The sequence below is a fragment of the Thermobia domestica genome, chromosome 16 (genome assembly GCF_964235325.1).
Source record: "Thermobia domestica chromosome 16, izTheDome1.hap1.1, whole genome shotgun sequence".
Lineage (NCBI taxonomy): Eukaryota > Metazoa > Arthropoda > Insecta > Zygentoma > Lepismatidae > Thermobia > Thermobia domestica.
Window position 1 is genome coordinate 15,748,030 of NC_137469.1, and position 9,110 is coordinate 15,757,139.

A 9,110-nucleotide genomic window follows, 5' to 3' on the forward strand; every position below is an offset into this window, starting at 1 on the left:
TACAATTATTCAATAAATATACTTTTATATAACACTATATTATTCCTTAAACAATAACTCATACCCTATGTGGGTAATGCATTCTCTATAATATGTTAATTTCTTAAAACATAACAATTAAACATCTAAATACATCATAATAATATGGAGGAACACATGGGGACATTTACTACCATTTCCTATATTTTACAGAGCTATGTTCACAAAGTGTAAAGATTTCCTTTTATTTTACAATTAGTTGAGCAAAAGAAAAAAAATGTGGCAGAGTTTACTTTGAATCGCTCCTAAGGATCATTCATGAAAAGTTATCTCTATTTCTGGTTGGGGATTAGTGAAAGCATCTTTTACCTTCCAAAAGAAAATGCAGCATTTATTAACACCGATGGACCGTCTACTGATCAGAGAGGATATTCCACCGTTGCTTCTATTATACCTTATTTAATGTGACTGGAATAAATTTGTCTTTTTTTAAAAACCACACGCATCCACCCCACCCCACCCCACTCGTATCCATTTCCCTTCTTATTCAGTTATAAAGTGAACTTTATGTTCCAAACTCCTGCTGCCTTGTCTATACCCCCATCCCCCGAAATCGTTCCACGTCCTTTCATATAATTGGGCCTAGTCGTCACCTTTGAGAGAGCAAGGAAGCTGGGGGAGAGGTGACCCCCCTCCTCACCCCCCTTCAACTCATTTGCTCTTCCAACACCATTAGAGGCACAAGTTAAAACCACGTCATCATAGCTCCATTTTCTAATTACGACGAATTCTTGCTGCCCTCAGCAGTTCTTTTGAGTTCGCCTCTCTCTCTCTCCATTTTCTCTTTACTTTCGTAGTAAAATGGGTTCTGTTTCCCTGAAAACTCCCTCCCTTTCTCTACTTCTTCAAGCTTTTCACTCATCCCTGTGCTTTCATGCAGTGTTTCTAACTCACATTCACGAAACAACTGTAACGAACTGCATGACAGTTCAGCGTATAGAGGTAGGTATTGCGTATCAACTACTAATTCTATGGCCTACGAAACCGGGAGGTTCAATGCCGCGTTCGCAAAAGCTCTCCACTGACTTCCATCCTTAGCTAACCGGATCCAGTTTCTATTCTGTATTGCGAGATCCATTTAATATTGTCCTTCCATCTGTGCCCAGGTCTTTCAGATGGTTGTTTACCGATTAGACTTCCAGTTAGAACTTTGTAAGCGTTCCTACTTTCTTCCTTCTGGCTACATGACCTGCCCACCTGAGCCTCCTAGATTTGATGACCCTAACCATGTTTGGTAGATCAGTGGCGTATTTACGATTTTGTTTCGGGAGGGGCTTTGCTAACTTTCGGGGGGGCTTCGCCTGAAAATGTGAAAATTCTGTAAGATATCTCATATACTTTACTATAGTAAGTAAGATTTCGGGCGGGGAGGGGCTTAAGCCCGGAAGCCCCCCTAAATACGCCACTGGTAGATCGTATAAATTATGTAGTTACTCGTTGCGAAGTTTCCGCCATTCCCCATTCTCATTCCTCTTGGGTCCGAATATTAGTCCCAGGATTTTGTTCTCAAATACTTACAGCCTACTTTCTTCCCTCAGAGTAAGCGACCATGTTTCGCAACCATACAGCACAACAGGCGGGGCCGCGGTGGCTCAGTGGTAGAGCGTTCACCTCTGGTGCTTGAGGTCCTAGGTTCGATCCCAGCCCCCGCCAAGTGAACTTTGTGGTGGACAAACACCGTGTGCGTGGGTTTTCTCGGGGTTCTCCCGTTTCCTCCCACTTTCTTCATTCCACCATTTCATTCATTACTCATCATTACCGTCTCCTTTAGCCTAACCGGCATAACCGTGGGACGTAAAACAAAGATTTCATTTCATTTCAGCACAACAAGCATGCTTATATATTTTAAACTTCAAATTTATCGACAGAATTCGCGACAACAAAATACTTTGAACTGAACAATATCACGAATTTAATGCTTTTAGTCGACATTTAACTTCTTCGTGAATATGGTTTTCGTCTGTTAATATTGATCCTAGATATTTGAAAGAATCCACTCTATTGAAAGTATTATATATTTTAATGCATCCATAATTTCCAGTAATACGATCCCGACGAACTGCCATATATTTAGTTTTCTCTGCATTTACTACTAAATCCATGTCTCAGCAAGCATTTAATAAGACCTCTGTATTCCTTTCTATTGTTCTTCTATCATCTCCTATTATATTTGCATCATCGGAATACGTCATAACCTGGTGAATATCATTCAACTCTAGGTTCTGGTTGCTATTTTTGATTTTCCTTGCAGCATACTCCAGGACAAAGTTGAATAATAATGGTGACAAAGCAACTCTTTGTTTCAGGCCATTCTCGACGTGGAAGCTCGTGGACAGAAATTTTCCTACTTAGACTTTACTTTAGGATTCATTTAAATATATCTTAATTAATCTAACTAGCTTCTCCGTAGTTTAAATGAAGTAGTAATAAAATATAACGAAAGTAAGCATTCATTATTAATAATTTGAGTTACAGTTTCGACAACATATCAGTACCTTCATCACATACATTATGTAATCTTCCGTCATAGGAGGCTCACGAGGGAAGTTACACTTTTAAAAATCAAAGTTTTGTCGCTTGAAACTAAAGAAATACAAGTTTACTAATTTGTAAATTACTGTAGTACACTAAGGGAGTTTTCTTCTTTTAGTTTCAAGCGAGAACACTTTAACTTTTTACCAGGGTGACTTACCTCACGAGCCGACTCTGTCTCCTGTCCTATCTCGTGGTTCACACTCCTTTTTCAGGTTTGTAGGTAATGCTTTCTGAATACTGCTTCCTGTAGCGTTGAAAACTACGAATTTAAATAAAAATTAAAATCTGACAAAGTAATGTATCTGATCAAGAGAATGGTATACTGTATGGTCAAAACTATAGCACATTTTTATTAGGTTTTTGCGAATGCAATGTTGAATTTGACGTTTGGTGTTAAACTTACCACAGCAACTCAACACAGGGATGGACTAACCAGTTCCGAACTCAGTACGTCCAGCAAACAGGCTGGTGGTGCACAAACAGTCAGGGCGCAATTTGTTGTTAAAAAGGATCATATCAAAGTCCACCATAGAGAACAGACAAATACGAGTAATTGTTCTTTACAAATTCATGTTGGAACATCCTACAAAGCAAGCCACAAAAACCATTCAGAATGCATCTGGACCAGAAATGGTGAATGAATGCGGTTGGTTTGTCAAATTTCGTTCCGGTGATGCAATATTGAAAAAATATATATCATACAGGAAAAAGTAAATTAAATAAATGCTGGTAGAAAGTAAAACGCTAGCAGATTGACTTCATTAACAAACTTGGCCGAGACAATTGCAATAAGAAAAGTTACTTATCCTTGTATCATAGGCAACCAGAATTTCTCAAATACTGTACAGGATGCATAGAAGCTAGGAAATGATATATTTTTTAACGGGATATGGAGAGCAACCGTTACCGGTGCAGCCGCCAAAAGGTAAAAGAAAGTATCTACATTTTGCTTGTTTTGAGAAAAACAGTAAAAAAAAAAAAAAAAAAAGATTTTTGATAATTAACATTACTGTTAAAGGCTTTGTTTTCTTTTCGGCGTTAATAAACACTTAGTGATCATTGACGCCGAAAAGAAAAAAAAATCTTTAACAGTAACGTTAAATATCAAAAATCATCTTTTTTATTGTTTTTCTCAAAACAAGCAAAATGTAGATACTTTCTTTTACCTTTGGGCGGCCGTGTGAAGATGTTCACGAATTGACTCCATTAACGATCTTTGCTGAGAAAATAGCAATAAGAAAAGCTACTTATCCTTGTATTGTAGACAACCAACACTTCTTTGCTACTGTGAAGGTTGCATAGAAGCTAGGAGATATTATGGATTATAAATGGGAAATAGATAGCCACCGTTACCCGTGAAGATGTTTACGGACTGACTCCATTAACGAACTTGGCCGAGATAATTGCCATAAGAAAAGCTGCCTATCCTTGCATTATAGGCAACCAACATTTCTTTGCGACGGTGCGGGTTGCATAGTAGCTAGGTAATGTTATAGATTTTAAACGGGAAATGGATAACTAGCGTTACCGTGAAGATGTTAACGGATTGACTTCAATAACAATCTTCGCTGAGAAAATTGCAATAAGAAAAGCTGCTTATCCTTGTATTATAGACAACCAATACTTCTTTGCTACTGTGAAGGTTGCATAGTAGTTAGGAAATGTTATGGTTTGTAAACGGGAAATGGATAGCCACCGTTGCCCGTGAAGATGTTAACGGATTGACTCCGTTAATGAACTTGGCCGAGATAATTGCCATAAGAAAAGCTACTTATCCTTGTATTATAGGCAACCAACATTTCTTTGCAACTCTGCAGGTTGCAAAGAAGCTAGGGAACGTTGTAGATTTTAAACGGGATAAGGATTTTCACTGTTAGTTGTGAAGATGTTAACGAACTGACTCCATTAACAAATTCCACCGAGATAATGTTGTAACCTGGACTGGAATTGGATTCAAAATTTATGTTTCGTTCAAGAGTTATCATGTACCATGCATAGTAACAGATGGGTGAGCTAACATTACAATAAGGCCCTCTAATGTGATCCTAATAGAAATAAAATAGAAGAAAGAAAGAATTAGAACAACAAAGAGGTATACTCTGGACACCAAAATAAAGAATCTGCACCTAGTGGGCATTTTCGAGGAGAAGTTGGCATACAGCATTTTTGCAAAGTTCATTGTCTGCGTAATACAGATACACCGTATGCCACCGAATTTAGATCTCCGTTATTTTGTAATATTCACCAGGAAAAAATGTAGGCACTACGCAATCTTTGGTACGTATATCGAGATTGACAAGTACACTCATGTCCAAAATTATTGTCGCATGTCTATAAATATGTTGTTCTAGGAATATAATTTGATAACGAATTTGCCCATTATTTCTTATAATGTTAGTATGTGTATAACCGGTAAAGACATGGATGTGAGCAAATTTCATGTTAAAAGAACAGTAAATAAGAACAATAAAACGAAAATAAAACTCTCTTGTCCATTTAGCAACACTTTGTTTTACTCATTCTAATTTTCCTATTTATAATTCTTTTCTTATGAAATTTACCACTAATATACATTTCCTAATTATACACATAGTATTAGTATTAAAAGCACCCTGCAAAATTATTAACAAACTATATTCTTACAAGAAGACACTTATAGATATGCGACAATCATTTTGGACATGAGTGTACATTGCAGTTATGTGAAAGTCGCTAGATGGCAGGAGACTTAGAATTGAAGTTCACTTCAAGAAACATTACTCACAAGAGTATTTTTTAACAATAAAGACGGAATATGATATAAAATTAGAAATGTTATACCATATTCCGATACACATGTACAATCATCAGAGTTACTGGAAGCTTAGGTTGAGTGCAACCTAATTGGCGCAAAAACTGCCGAGCAGGTTCTAACGTGAACATCTTACACGGAAGGAGTAAGAGCTCACCAGATCACTCTTCAAGCTTTGTGGAGGGTGCTACTTCCACAATTGCTAAGCTTCATAGAAGAAAATAATCTAGAACTAAAAATATGATGCAGAAAACAAAAAGTGACATTGAAGAAGTTGTGTCACTGTTTTAATCAGAACAGCTTACAGAGATCATACCAGCTTTCATTGCAAAATAACAAGGACCTGAACTTTATGTTTTGGTGGGGATATATGATGATCGTCCACATACTTGTAATGTTTACTTGTGCTCAGAGGCATGAAATTTCGGACCTGCATCGCGACGCTTTCTAGCGAATGTTGTCATAGTTTATGCACTATAATCACATGAACTATGCTCACTGCGGCACCAGCTTCCAGAAGAGGTCAAGAAGGAGTTGGACGCTGGTAGCTTTGATGTTAGGCATTCGCCACTGCGTTTCAACCAAGTTGACCCAGATTAGAGTCAGGAGTGGCTTGTCTGCATTAGGAAGAAAGGTGGAGGCATAATTGGTATAAGGAAGAACACCTCAGCTCTCAGCAGATAGCCTCTATCTTTCACAGACCCGAAGCTAGCCCAAAAATGTAGGGGGGCTGGTAGAAGTTAGGGGGAGCCCGATTCAACCATATTATATTTCATCACCATATTGTAGTTCATTTGCAAGTCTACCGTGAAAATTTTGAAGGTCAGTAAAAATTTAAGGGGGCCGGCGCCTTATTCACCCATGGATACGGGCCTGGTCTTTCAACCTCCATCTCAACTTTCCCACGAAACAAAAGTTGCTTTTGGTCTTCTAGGCAACGAAAACTATGTTCACAGTGAGGCAATGAAAGGCAGAATGAAGTAGGATTCGAGATATGAAGATGCATTGGTTTTAGTTTTCCAGGAATTTGGCCTGTTCTCAAGTAACATACCTCAGACATTGCAAACATTGCAAACAACGACTTGGCTAGCCAAGATATTGAGGATGATCTGTTGACAGCTACACAGAAAGGTCAAGGTCAGTTGGATGCTTTGTGGAGGACAGGCTTCTACCAACTGAAGAAACAACGATAAATTTTAGAGAGAAGCTTCCTCAAAACAACTATCTCACCTTTACATCTCTATATGAAGTGAAATAATCAAATGCAAAAAATGGGAAGATAAAAAACAGTGAAAGCTTGCATCTCTATATGAAGTGAAATAATCAGATGCAAAAAATGGGAAGATAAAAAACAGTGAAAGCTTGCATCTCTATATGAAGTGAAATAATCAGATGCAAAAAACGGGAAGATAAAAAACAGTGAAAGCTGATAGGAACATATTGCAGCGACTCATTGCTACATATGAAGCAGCAATATGTTCCTATCAGCTTTCACTGTTTTTTATCTTCTCGTTTGTTGCTACATATGCAGCAGGATGTCCAGTCAACCTTAGCAACATTATGGCACATGAACTGTTCGTTGTTCCTCTAACTCTGGTAGAAGCGCTCAGGCTCAGAAACAATTCTTGCTAGAGTATTGAATGATCGTATTCCTTGTCCCAAGAAACTTGACGCCAAAGACTTTGACAGCAAATCACAGATAATCATTGATCAACATGCCCATAGCAATTTTAAAGCCACAGGCAGCACACGCTTTCGAACACTGTAGATACTTTTGTTCAAAATGTTCTCTAAAGTGGGGAACTCTTCAAGCTCATTGATATCACTTTTGATCGTTACTATCGTCTCTCAATCAAGAGTGGCACACGCAAACGGCGTGGGAAAGGCTGTGTGGGAATCAGGAAACCAACAGATAGCAAAGATGTGCCTTTTCATGCAAAGTTGGAGAACTTTATTATTGACGATAACAACAAAGGAGATCTCGCTACATTTATTTCGCATCAGCTGATTTTGCAAGCACCAATCAACAGTACCATAGTTGCTGCAGGTGGCTTCAAGGATGAGGAAAGGTTCGAAGCTTCTGATGCAACCCTTGACACTAACGACTTAGTGGCAAAATACGAAGAAGCTGACACCGGGATTATTTTACACTGCATTAAAAGTAGATCAAGAAGCATTGTTGTGTCTACGAGAGACACTGGCATCTTGGTTCTTCTGGTTAGTTACTTCCACATCATGTCATGCCAGAAACTGTGGATGAAACCAATAACAGCAAGGAGCAGATCACACTATCGTTGTAAAGCTGCAGATGAAATCACAGGTTCTCCAGGTTTTTCCAGCTTCCCATGCTTTTACTGCATGCGACTCAACTTCGCACATGCTCTCGCCTTCGGTGCGAGCGGTCCCGGGTTCGATTCCCGGTGGGGGCACTCGGTCGAAAAGGTGTAAGAACGCTTTCTCAGGTCAGCCACCCTGAATGAGGTTTTTCTGGGTTTTCCTCATTTACACCAGGTAAATGCCGGGGTGGTACCTAACTTATAGGTCCCAGGCCGCTTCCTTCCTTTCCCAATTCTTTCTTCCTTCTCTTGGTCGCCGAGGGACGTCATCCCTCAAAACGTAACGGGCTAAATGGCCTTAGATGCCGAGAGCCCAGAAATCTAAAATCCTAATCCTAATCAACTTCGTACATTGCTGAATATACAAAGAAGGCGTGCTGGGATCTGGAGCGTCATTTCAGACTTCGCTTGAGGGGGGGCAAGAGTACCATTGACAGAAGACTGTCACGTTTTGTACTAGTATATTATAATTCAATTTATACAACTTGTCCCTTGTGACAGTTGCTCTCTTCTGTTTTTTACCCCTCCTGCACGTGGCCATAACAATCAGCCAAGAAGGACTGTTTCTATGGCAACAGCACGTTCAGCCAATTATAGCCGCCCATTTCTCTCGCTCTGCAGTGGTAAACATTCCACCCTCTCTACACGTTGCCAGTTTGAATATAAACAAATGCACATTGTTTTTAGTCGGATGTTGACTTGAGTAGTGGACCTCCTGGTTCCTGAGAGCATTCTTTTTAATTCTCTTTTGTGTCATTTAATTTTTATAAAACTGAGATTTACTTGCAGTGAATAATTTCGTGTTTCGAGTATACTACTCGTGTAGCTTCAATACCCGACGCAAAAGCTGGCAACACAGCATTGAGCACCAGGTGCGCGCAGCGAGCTGTCACAAGGGACAAGTAGTATCAATTGCACTGTAGTAGACAATCGATTAAAGTATATGTATTCCTCAAACTCTTGGGGAAAAATTGCCTTCCTGTCTCCCTAAATGACGCCCCTGGCTGGGATGTGTTTGCACAGTATAATCATCTGCTGAGAGGATTAGGAGCTGACGCAGTCCTTAGCGACCACCATTAGGAATGCTGAAATCTTCTTCTTCAAAGTGCGTGCTGAACGCTGATAACATCAATGAAGTTCGGTCTATTATATTCGTCAAGATCATTACAATAAAGAAACTGCCACCAACCAGGGCTTCTTTCTCTTTATTTTCACATACAGCGGTCTCATTTCCAGCCATTAGAGTGGAGACAAGCCCATTTGCAGCACCCAGTTCTGGCTTCCCCTTTAACAAAAACGGATGAGAAATGGATAATAATTCACTTGTTCCTCATTTCTTAATATTGCTGCCAACTCCAGACGCTTGTGATGAGTTAATTGCCTGTATCTGTACCGCTGGATGCAAGGCA